The sequence below is a fragment of the Heterodontus francisci genome, chromosome 32 (genome assembly GCF_036365525.1).
Source record: "Heterodontus francisci isolate sHetFra1 chromosome 32, sHetFra1.hap1, whole genome shotgun sequence".
Classification (NCBI taxonomy): Eukaryota; Metazoa; Chordata; class Chondrichthyes; order Heterodontiformes; family Heterodontidae; genus Heterodontus; species Heterodontus francisci.
In genome coordinates this window covers 54,918,290-54,931,463 of record NC_090402.1, presented here as the reverse complement: position 1 = coordinate 54,931,463, position 13,174 = coordinate 54,918,290, and the positions used below count along the sequence as shown (strand labels likewise).

Sequence of the window (13,174 nt, the reverse complement as noted above, 5' to 3'; positions counted from 1 at the left end):
TACTGCTTTAACTACAGTCCCCAAACCCAGACCCAGAGTTACTGCATTAACTACAGTCCCCAAACCCAGACCCAGAGTTACTGCATTAACTGCCGTCCCCAAACCCAGTCCCAGAGTTACTGCATTAACTGCCGTCCCCAAACCCAGACCCAGAGTTACTGCATTAACTGCCGTCCCCAAACCCAGACCCAGAGTTACTGCTTTAACTACAGTCCCCAAACCCAGACCCAGAGTTACTGCATTAACTACAGTCCCCAAACCCATGCCCAGAGTTACTGCTTTAACTACAGTCCCCAAACCCAGACCCAGAGTTACTGCATTAACTACAGTCCCCAAACCCAGACCCAGAGTTACTGCATTAACTGCCGTCCCCAAACCCAGTCCCAGAGTTACTGCATTAACTGCCGTCCCCAAACCCAGACCCAGAGTTACTGCATTAACTACAGTCCCCAAACCCAGACCCAGAGTTACTGCATTAACTACAGTCCCCAAACCCAGACCCAGAGTTACTGCATTAACTGCCGTCCCCAAACCCAGTCCCAGAGTTACTGCATTAACTGCCGTCCCCAAACCCAGACCCAGAGTTACTGCATTAACTACAGTCCCCAAACCCAGACCCAGAGTTACTGCATTAACTACAGACCCCAAACCCAGACCCAGAGTTACTGCATTAACTACAGTCCCCAAACCCAGACCCAGAGTTACTGCATTAACTACAGTCCCCAAACACAGACCCAGAGTTACTGCATTAACTACAGTCCCCAAACCCAGACCCAGAGTTACTGCATTAACTGCCGTCCCCAAACCCAGACCCAGAGTTACTGCATTAACTGCCGTCCCCAAACCCAGACCCAGAGTTACTGCATTAACTACAGTCTCAAAACCCAGACCCAGAGTTACTGCATTAACTACAGTCCCCAAACCCAGACCCAGAGTTACTGCATTAACCACAGTCTCAAAACCCAGACCCAGAGTTACTGCATTAACCACAGTCTCAAAACCTAGACCCAGAGTTACTGCATTAACTACAGTCTCAAAACCCAGACCCAGAGTTACTGCATTAACTACAGTCCCCAAACCCAGACCCAGAGTTACTGCATTAACTGCCGTCGCCAAACCCAGACCCAGAGTTACTGCATTAACTACAGTCCCCAAATCCAGACCCAGAGTTACTGCATTAACTACAGTCTCAAAACCCAGACCCAGAGTTACTGCATTAACTACAGTCCCCAAATCCAGACCCAGAGTTACTGCATTAACTACAGTCTCAAAACCCAGACCCAGAGTTACTGCATTAACTACAGTCCCCAAACCCAGACCCAGAGTTACTGCATTAACTACAGTCCCCAAACCCAGTCCCGGAATTTCTGCATTAACTACAGTCCCCAAACCCAGACCCAGAATTACTGCATTAACTACAGTCCCCAAACCCAGTCCCAGAATTACTGCATTAACTACAGTCCCCAAACCCAGTCCCGGAATTTCTGCATTAACTACAGTCCCCAAACCCAGACCCAGAATTACTGCATTAACTGCAGTTCCCAAACCCAGTCCCAGAATTACTGCATTAACTACAGTCGCCAAACCCAGTCCCAGAATTACTGCATTAACTACAGTCCCCAAACCCAGACCCAGAGTTACTGCATTAACTACAGTCCCCAAACCCAGACCCAGAGTTACTGCATTAACCACAGTCTCAAAACCCAGACCCAGAGTTACTGCATTAACTACAGTCTCAAAACCCAGACCCAGAGTTCCTGCATTAACTACAGTCTCCAAACCCAGACCCAGAGTTACTGCATTAACTACAGACCCCAAACCCAGAACCAGAGATACTGCATTAACTACAGTCCCCAAATCCAGACCCAGAGTTACTGCATTAAGTACAGTCCCCAAACCCAGACCCAGAGTTACTGCATTAACTACAGTCTCAAAACCCAGACCCAGAGTTACTGCATTAACTACAGTCCCCAAACCCAGACCCAGAGTTACTGCATTAACTACAGTCCCCAAACCCAGACCCAGAGTTACTGCATTAACTGCCGTCCCCAAACCCAGACCCAGAGTTACTGCATTAACTACAGTCCCCAAAACCCCAGATCCAAAGTTATTGCTTTAACAACAGTCCCCAAACCCCAGACCTAGGGTTGCTGCAATAAAAACTGTCCCCAATACCCAGGACCCCGAGTTACTGCATTAACTGCCATCCTCAAATCTCAGATCCAGATGCTCTACATCATTTTAACAATTTCCAGTTTCCTGGCCCGAACTGCCTCCTCTTCACAATGGACATCCTATCTCGTTCACCTCCATCCCCCACCAGGACGCTTTGAGGGCTCTCCGCTTCTTCCTTGAACAGAGGCCCAACCAGTCCCCATCCATCACCACCCTCCGCAGCCTGGCTGAACCTGTTCCCACATTGAACAACTTCTCCTTAAACTCCACTCACTTCCTTCAATAAAAGTTGTTGCTATGGTTACCTGCATGGGTCCTAGTTATGCCTGTCTTTTTGTGGGATATGTCGAAGATTCCTTGTTCCAGTTCTACTCAGGCCCCCTCCCCCAACTCTTTCTCCGGTACATTGATGACTGCATCAGTGCCGTTTCCTGCTCCCTCCCGGAACCAGAAAACTTTATCAACTTTGCTTCCAATTTGCAACCTTCTCTCACCTTTACATGGTCCATTTCCAACACTTCCCTTCCCTTCCTCGACTTCTCTGCCTCCATCTCTGGGGATAGGCTGTCTAATAATATTCATTATAAGTCCACTGACTCCCACAGCTACCTCGACAACACTTCTTCACACCCTGCCTCCTGTAAGAACTCCATTCCATTCTCCCAGTTACTCCATCTCTGACGCATCTGCTCTGATGATGCAACCTTCCATGACAGCGCTTCTGATATATCTTCCTTTTTCCTCAACCAAGGATTTCACCACCCCACCCCACCCCACCCACCCCCACTGTGGTTGACAGGGCCCATTTCCCCTACCTCTACCCTCACCCCTTCCCCTCGCTCCCAGAACCACAACAAGGTTCCTCTTGTCCTCACTTTCCACCCCACCAGCCTCCATATCCAAAGGATCATCCTCCGCCATTTCTGCCACCTCCAGCGTGATGCCACTAACAAACACATCTTCCCTTCCATTCCCCTCTGCTGTTAGCATTCCGAAGGGATCGTTCCCTCCGCGACACCCTGGTCCACTCCTCCATTACCCCTGACACCTTGTCCCCTTCCCAGGGCACCTTCCCATGCAATCACAGGAGGTGTAATACCTGCCCTTTTACCTCCTCTCTCACTATTCAAGGCACCAAACACTCCTTTCAGGTGAAGCAGTGTACTTCTTTCAATTTAGTATACTGTAGGCACTGCTCACAATGCGGTCTCTTCTACACTGGGGAGACCAAACGCAGATTGGGTGACCACTTTGCGGAACACCTCCCCTCGGTCCGAAAGCATGACCCTGAGCTTCCGGTTGCTAGCCGCTTCAGCGCACCCTCCCCTGCTCTCATGCCCACATATCTGTCCTTGGCTTGTGGCAGTGTTCCAGTCAACATCAATGCAAGCTCGAGGAATAGCATCTCATTTACTGATTAGGCAATCGACAGTCTGCAGGACTGAACATTGAGTTCAATAACCTGTTTTGATTTTGAGTAATATATTTTCTTTTGACTTTTTATTTTAAATTGTTTCATTATTCATTTTTTACCACATGCCTGCCCACTGTTTTTTCATGTTTGTGTTTTTGGCCAGGGCTGTTCAATTTTCTGTCAATTAACACCCTCTCTGCACTTACGCTTTGTCTTTCAGCACACCATTTACACACCCTTTGCCTTTGCTCCATGACCTTCTTGTCAGTTATCCTCTGTGATCCTCTATCCTATCAACACCTTCCCTTTTGCCCACCCCCGCTTTATTTGCTGAAAGCCTATTACATTTCTAACCTTTGCCAGTTCTGATGCAAGGTCACTAACCTGAAATGTTAACTCTGCTTCTCTCTCCACAGATGCTGCCAGACTGGCTGAGTGTTTCCAGCATTTTTTTGTTTTTATCCCAGATTCAGTGTTCCTGTGTTAACTACAGTCCCCAAACCCAGACCCAGAGTTACTGCATTAACTACAGTCCCCAAATCCAGACCCAGAGTTACTGCATTAAGTACAGTCCCCAAACCCAGCTTCAGAGTTACTGCATTAAGTACAGTCCCCAAACCCAGACCCAGAGTTACTGCATTAACTACAGTCCCCAAATCCAGACCCAGAGTTACTGCATTAAGTACAGTCCCCAAACCCAGACCCAGAGTTACTGCATTAAGTACAGTCCCCAACCCCAGCTTCAGAGTTACTGCATTAAGTACAGTCCCCAAACCCAGACCCAGAGTTAGTGCATTAACTGCCGTCCCCAACCCCAGTCCCAGGGTTACTGCATTAACTACAGTCCCCAAACCCAGACCCAGAGTTACTGCATTAACTACAGTCCCCAAACCCAGACCCAGAGTTACTGCATTAACTACAGTCCCCAAATCCAGACACAGAGTTACTGCATTAAGTACAGTCCCCAAACCCAGACCCAGAGTTACTGCATTAAGTACAGTCCCCAAACCCAGCTTCATAATTACTGCATTAAGTACAGTCCCCAAACCCAGACCCAGAGTTACTGCATTAAGTACAGTCCCCAAACCCAGCTTCAGAGTTACTGCATTAAGTACAGTCCCCAAACCCAGACCCAGAGTTACTGCATTAACTACAGTCCCCAAACCCAGACCCAGGGTTACTGCATTAACTACAGTCCCCAAACCCAGCCCCAGAGTTAGTGCATTAACTGCCGTCCCCAAACCCAGTCCCAGGGTTTCTGCATTAACTACAGTCCCCAAACCCAGCTTCAGAGTTACTGCATTAACTACAGTCCCCAAACTCAGACCCAGAGTTACTGCATTAACTACAGTCCCCAAACCCAGACCCAGAGTTACTGCATTAACTACAGTCCCCAAACCCAGACCCAGAGTTACTGCATTAACTACAGTCCCCAAACCCAGACCCAGAGTTACTGCATTAACTACAGTCCCCAAACCCAGACCCAGAGTTACTGCATTAACTACAGTCCCCAAACCCAGACCCAGAGTTACTGCATTAACTACAGTCCCCAAACCCAGACCCAGAGTTACTGCATTAACTACAGTCCCCAAACCCAGACCCAGAGTTACTGCATTAACTACAGTCCCCAAACCCAGACCCAGAGTTACTGCATTAACTACAGTCCCCAAACTCAGACCCAGAGTTACTGCATTAACTACAGTCCCCAAACCCAGACCCAGAGTTACTGCATTAACTACAGTCCCCAAACCCAGACCCAGAGTTACTGCATTAACTACAGTCCCCAAACCCAGACCCAGAGTTACTGCATTAACTACAGTCCCCAAACCCAGACCCAGAGTTACTGCATTAACTACAGTCCCCAAACCCAGACCCAGAGTTACTGCATTAACTGCCGTCCCCAAACCCAGACCCAGAGTTACTGCATTAACTACAGTCCCCAAACCCAGACCCAGAGTTACTGCATTAACTACAGTCCCCAAACCCAGACCCAGAGTTACTGCATTAACTACAGTCCCCAAACCCAGACCCAGAGTTACTGCATTAACCACAGTCCCCAAACCCAGACCCAGAGTTACTGCATTAACCACAGTCTCAAAACCCAGACCCAGAGTTACTGCATTAACTACAGTCTCAAAACCCAGACCCAGAGTTCCTGCATTAACTACAGTCTCCAAACCCAGACCCAGAGTTACTGCATTAACTACAGACCCCAAACCCAGAACCAGAGATACTGCATTAACTACAGTCCCCAAATCCAGACCCAGAGTTACTGCATTAAGTACAGTCCCCAAACCCAGACCCAGAGTTACTGCATTAACTACAGTCTCAAAACCCAGACCCAGAGTTACTGCATTAACTACAGTCCCCAAACCCAGACCCAGAGTTACTGCATTAACTACAGACCCCAAACCCAGACCCAGAGATACTGCATTAACTACAGTCCCCAAACCCAGACCCAGAGTTACTGCATTAACTGCCGTCCCCAAACCCAGACCCAGAGTTATTGCATTAACTACAGTCCCCAAACCCAGACGCAGAGTTACTGCATTAACTACAGTCCCCAAACCCAGACCCAGAGTTACTGCATTAACTGCTGTCCCCAAACCCAGTCCCAGAGTTACTGCATTAACTACAGTCCCCAAACCCAGACCCAGAGTTACTGCATTAACTACCGTCCCCAAACCCAGACCCAGAGTTACTGCATTAACTACAGTCCCCAAACCCAGACCCAGAGTTACTGCATTAACTGCCGTCCCCAAACCCAGACCCAGAGTTACTGCATTAACTACAGTCCCCAAACCCAGACCCAGAGTTACTGCATTTACTGCAGTCCCCAAACCCAGACCCAGAGTTACTGCATTAACTGCCGTCCCCAAACCCAGACCCAGAGTTACTGCATTAACTACAGTCCCCAAACCCAGACCCAGAGTTACTGCATTAACTACAGTCCCCAAACCCAGACCCAGAGTTACTGCATTAACTACAGTCCCCAAACCCAGACGCAGAGTTACTGCATTAACTACAGTCCCCAAACCCATGCCCAGAGTTACTGCATTAACTACAGTCCCCAAACCCAGACCCAGAGTTACTGCATTAACTGCCGTCCCCAAACCCAGACCCAGAGTTACTGCATTAACTACAGTCCCCAAACCCATGCCCAGAGTTACTGCATTAACTACAGTCCCCAAACCCAGACCCAGAGTTACTGCATTAACTGCCGTCCCCAAACCCAGACCCAGAGTTACTGCATTAACTAGTGTCCCCAAACCCAGACCCAGAGTTATTGCATTAACTACAGTCCCCAAACCCAGACCCAGAGTTACTGCATTTACTGCAGTCCCCAAACCCAGACCCAGAGTTACTGCTTTAACTACAGTCCCCAAACCCAGACCCAGAGTTACTGCATTAACTACAGTCCCCAAACCCATGCCCAGAGTTACTGCTTTAACTACAGTCCCCAAACCCAGACCCAGAGTTACTGCATTAACTACAGTCCCCAAACCCAGTCCCAGAGTTACTGCATTAACTGCCGTCCCCAAACCCAGACCCAGAGTTACTGCATTAACTACAGTCCCCAAACCCAGACCCAGAGTTACTGCATTAACTGCCGTCCCCAAACCCAGTCCCAGAGTTACTGCATTAACTGCCGTCCCCAAACCCAGACCCAGAGTTACTGCATTAACTACAGTCCCCAAACCCAGACCCAGAGTTACTGCATTAACTACAGATCCCAAACCCAGACCCAGAGTTACTGCATTAACTACAGTCCCCAAACCCAGACCCAGAGTTACTGCATTAACGACAGTCCCCAAACACAGACCCAGAGTTACTGCATTAACTACAGTCCCGAAACCCAGACCCAGAGTTACTGCATTAACTGCCGTCCCCAAACCCAGACCCAGAGTTACTGCATTAACTGCCGTCCCCAAACCCAGACCCAGAGTTACTGCATTAACTACAGTCTCAAAACCCAGACCCAGAGTTACTGCATTAACTACAGTCCCCAAACCCAGACCCAGAGTTACTGCATTAACCACAGTCTCAAAACCCAGACCCAGAGTTACTGCATTAACCACAGTCTCAAAACCCAGACCCAGAGTTACTGCATTAACTACAGTCTCAAAACCCAGACCCAGAGTTACTGCATTAACTACAGTCCCCAAATCCAGACCCAGAGTTACTGCATTAACTACAGTCCCCAAACCCAGACCCAGAGTTACTGCATTAACTGCCGTCGCCAAACCCAGACCCAGAGTTACTGCATTAACTACAGTCCCCAAATCCAGACCCAGAGTTACTGCATTAACTACAGTCTCAAAACCCAGACCCAGAGTTACTGCATTAACTACAGTCCCCAAATCCAGACCCAGAGTTACTGCATTAACTACAGTCTCAAAACCCAGACCCAGAGTTACTGCATTAACTACAGTCCCCAAATCCAGACCCAGAGTTACTGCATTAACTACAGTCTCAAAACCCAGACCCAGAGTTACTGCATTAACTACAGTCCCCAAACCCAGACCCAGAGTTACTGCATTAACTACAGTCTCAAAACCCAGACCCAGAGTTACTGCATTAACTACAGTCCCCAAATCCAGACCCAGAGTTACTGCATTAACTACAGTCTCAAAACCCAGACCCAGAGTTACTGCATTAACTACAGTCCCCAAACCCAGACCCAGAGTTACTGCATTAACTACAGTCCCCAAACCCAGTCCCGGAATTTCTGCATTAACTACAGTCCCCAAACCCAGACCCAGAATTACTGCATTAACTACAGTCCCCAAACCCAGTCCCAGAATTACTGCATTAACTACAGTCCCCAAACCCAGTCCCGGAATTTCTGCATTAACTACAGTCCCCAAACCCAGTCCCAGAATTACTGCATTAACTACAGTCCCCAAACCCAGACCCAGAGTTACTGCATTAACTACAGTCCCCAAACCCAGACCCAGAGTTACTGCATTAACCACAGTCTCAAAACCCAGACCCAGAGTTACTGCATTAACTACAGTCTCAAAACCCAGACCCAGAGTTCCTGCATTAACTACAGTCTCCAAACCCAGACCCAGAGTTACTGCATTAACTACAGACCCCAAACCCAGAACCAGAGATACTGCATTAACTACAGTCCCCAAATCCAGACCCAGAGTTATTGCATTAAGTACAGTCCCCAAACCCAGACCCAGAGTTACTGCATTAACTACAGTCTCAAAACCCAGACCCAGAGTTACTGCATTAACTACAGTCCCCAAACCCAGACCCAGAGTTACTGCATTAACTACAGTCCACAAACCCAGACCCAGAGTTACTGCATTAACTACAGTCTCAAAACCCAGACCCAGAGTTACTGCATTAACTACAGTCCCCAAACACAGACCCAGAGTTACTGCATTAACTACAGACCCCAAACCCAGACCCAGAGTTACTGCATTAACTACAGTCCCCAAACCCAGACCCAGAGTTACTGCATTAACTGCCGTCCCCAAACCCAGACCCAGAGTTATTGCATTAACTGCCGTCCCCAAACCCAGACCCAGAGTTACTGCATTAACTACAGTCCCCAAACCCAGACCCAGAGTTACTGCATTAACTGCCGTCCCCAAACCCAGACCCAGAGTTACTGCATTAACTACAGACCCCAAACCCAGACCCAGAGTTACTGCATTAACTACAGTCCCCAAACCCAGACCCAGAGTTACTGCATTAACTGCCGTCCCCAAACCCAGACCCAGAGTTACTGCATTAACTACAGTCCCCAAACCCAGACCCAGAGTTACTGCATTAACTGCCGTCGCCAAACCCAGACCCAGAGTTACTGCATTAACTACAGTCAGCAAATCCAGACCCAGAGTTACTGCATTAACTACAGTCTCAAAACCCAGACCCAGAGTTACTGCATTAACTACAGTCCCCAAATCCAGACCCAGAGTTACTGCATTAACTACAGTCTCAAAACCCAGACCCAGAGTTACTGCATTAACTACAGTCCCCAAATCCAGACCCAGAGTTACTGCATTAACTACAGTCTCAAAACCCAGACCCAGAGTTACTGCATTAACTACAGTCCCCAAACCCAGACCCAGAGTTACTGCATTAACTACAGTCTCAAAACCCAGACCCAGAGTTACTGCATTAACTACAGTCCCCAAATCCAGACCCAGAGTTACTGCATTAACTACAGTCTCAAAACCCAGACCCAGAGTTACTGCATTAACTACAGTCCCCAAACCCAGACCCAGAGTTACTGCATTAACTACAGTCCCCAAACCCAGTCCCGGAATTTCTGCATTAACTACAGTCCCCAAACCCAGACCCAGAATTACTGCATTAACTACAGTCCCCAAACCCAGTCCCAGAATTACTGCATTAACTACAGTCCCCAAACCCAGTCCCGGAATTTCTGCATTAACTACAGTCCCCAAACCCAGTCCCAGAATTACTGCATTAACTACAGTCCCCAAACCCAGACCCAGAGTTACTGCATTAACTACAGTCCCCAAACCCAGACCCAGAGTTACTGCATTAACCACAGTCTCAAAACCCAGACCCAGAGTTACTGCATTAACTACAGTCTCAAAACCCAGACCCAGAGTTCCTGCATTAACTACAGTCTCCAAACCCAGACCCAGAGTTACTGCATTAACTACAGACCCCAAACCCAGAACCAGAGATACTGCATTAACTACAGTCCCCAAATCCAGACCCAGAGTTACTGCATTAAGTACAGTCCCCAAACCCAGACCCAGAGTTACTGCATTAACTACAGTCTCAAAACCCAGACCCAGAGTTACTGCATTAACTACAGTCCCCAAACCCAGACCCAGAGTTACTGCATTAACTACAGTCCACAAACCCAGACCCAGAGTTACTGCATTAACTACAGTCTCAAAACCCAGACCCAGAGTTACTGCATTAACTACAGTCCCCAAACCCAGACCCAGAGTTACTGCATTAACTACAGACCCCAAACCCAGACCCAGAGTTACTGCATTAACTACAGTCCCCAAACCCAGACCCAGAGTTACTGCATTAACTGCCGTCCCCAAATCAGACCCAGAGTTATTGCATTAACTGCCGTCCCCAAACCCAGACCCAGAGTTACTGCATTAACTACAGTCCCCAAACCCAGACCCAGAGTTACTGCATTAACTGCCGTCCCCAAACCCAGACCGAGAGTTACTGCATTAACTACAGACCCCAAACCCAGACCCAGAGTTACTGCATTAACTACAGTCCCCAAACCCAGACCCAGAGTTACTGCATTAACTGCCGTCCCCAAACCCAGACCCAGAGTTATTGCATTAACTACAGTCCCCAAACCCAGACCCAGAGTTACTGCATTAACTACAGTCCCCAAACCCAGACCCAGAGTTACTGCATTAACTGCCGTCCCCAAACCCAGACCCAGAGTTACTGCATTAACTACAGTCCCCAAACCCAGACCCAGAGTTACTGCATTAACTGCCGTCCCCAAACCCAGACCCAGAGTTACTGCATTAACTGCCGTCCCCAAACCCAGACCCAGAGTTACTGCATTAACTACAGTCCCCAAACCCAGACCCAGAGTTACTGCATTTACTGCAGTCCCCAAACCCAGACCCAGAGTTACTGCATTAACTGCCGTCCCCAAACCCAGACCCAGAGTTACTGCATTAACTACAGTCCCCAAACCCAGACCCAGAGTTACTGCATTAACTGCCGTCCCCAAACCCAGACCCAGAGTTACTGCATTAACTACAGTCCCCAAACCCAGACCCAGAGTTACTGCATTAACTGCCGTCCCCAAACCCATGCCCAGAGTTACTGCTTTAACTACAGTCCCCAAACCCAGACCCAGAGTTACTGCATTAACTACAGTCCCCAAACCCAGACCCAGAGTTACTGCATTAACTGCCGTCCCCAAACCCAGTCCCAGAGTTACTGCATTAACTGCCGTCCCCAAACCCAGACCCAGAGTTACTGCATTAACTACATTCCCCAAACCCAGACCCAGAGTTACTGCATTAACTACAGACCCCAAACCCAGACCCAGAGTTACTGCATTAACTGCCGTCCCCAAACCCAGACCCAGAGTTACTGCATTAACTACAGTCCCCATACCCAGACCCAGAGTTACTGCATTAACTGCCGTCCCCAAACCCAGACCCAGAGTTACTGCATTAACTACAGACCCCAAACCCAGACCCAGAGTTACTGCATTAACTACAGTCCCCAAACCCAGACCCAGAGTTACTGCATTAACTACAGTCCCCAAACCCAGACCCAGAGTTACTGCATTAACTCCAGTCTCAAAACCCAGACCCAGAGTTACTGCATTAACTACAGTCCCCAAACCCAGACCCAGAGTTACTGCATTAACTACAGTCCCCAAACGCAGACCCAGAGTTACTGCATTAACTACAGTCCCCAAACCCAGTCCCAGAGTTACTGCATTAACTACAGTCCCCAAACCCAGACCCAGAGTTACTGCATTAACTACAGTCTCAAAACCCAGACCCAGAGTTACTGCATTAACTACAGTCCCCAAACCCAGACCCAGAGTTACTGCATTAACTACAGTCCCCAAATCCAGACCCAGAGTTACTGCATTAACTACAGTCCCCAAACGCAGACCCAGAGTTACTGCATTAACTACAGTCCCCAAACCCAGACCCAGAGTTACTGCATTAACTACAGACCCCAAACCCAGACCCAGAGTTACTGCATTAACTACAGTCCCCAAACCCAGACCCAGAGTTACTGCATTAACTACAGTCCCCAAACCCAGACCCAGAGTTACTGCATTAACTCCAGTCTCAAAACCCAGACCCAGAGTTACTGCATTAACTACAGTCCCCAAACCCAGACCCAGAGTTACTGCATTAACTACAGTCCCCAAACGCAGACCCAGAGTTACTGCATTAACTACAGTCCCCAAACCCAGACCCAGAGTTACTGCATTAACTACAGTCCCCAAACCCAGACCCAGAGTTACTGCATTAACTCCAGTCTCAAAACCCAGACCCAGAGTTACTGCATTAACTACAGTCCCCAAACCCAGACCCAGAGTTACTGCATTAACTACAGTCCCCAAATCCAGACCCAGAGTTACTGCATTAACTACAGTCCCCAAACGCAGACCCAGAGTTACTGCATTAACTACAGTCCCCAAACCCAGACCCAGAGTTACTGCATTAACTACAGTCCCCAAACTCAGACCCAGAGTTACTGCATTAACTACTGTCCCCAAACCCAGACCCAGAGTTACTGCATTAACTACAGACCCCAAACACGGACCCAGAGTTACTGCATTAACTACAGTCCCCAAACCCAGACCCAGAGTTACTGCATTAACTACAGTCCCCAAACCCAGACCCAGAGTTACTGCATTAACTACAGTCCCCAAACACGGACCCAGAGTTACTGCATTAACTACAGACCCCAAACACGGACCCAGAGTTACTGCATTAACTACAGTCCCCAAACACGGACCCAGAGTTACTGCATTAACTACAGACCCCAAACACGGACCCAGAGTTACTGCATTAACTACAGTCCCCAAACACGAACCCAGAGTTACTGCATTAACTACAGTCCCCA

General features: G+C 48.4%; 1 protein-coding gene across 1 annotated transcript in view; it reads right to left on the bottom strand.

The window, feature by feature from the left end:
• The window catches only part of LOC137347821 (prostaglandin-H2 D-isomerase-like), a 115,697-nt gene that overhangs the window by 66,989 nt on the left and 35,534 nt on the right, over positions 1 to 13,174 (bottom strand). The gene's annotated exons all lie outside the window — the stretch shown is intronic.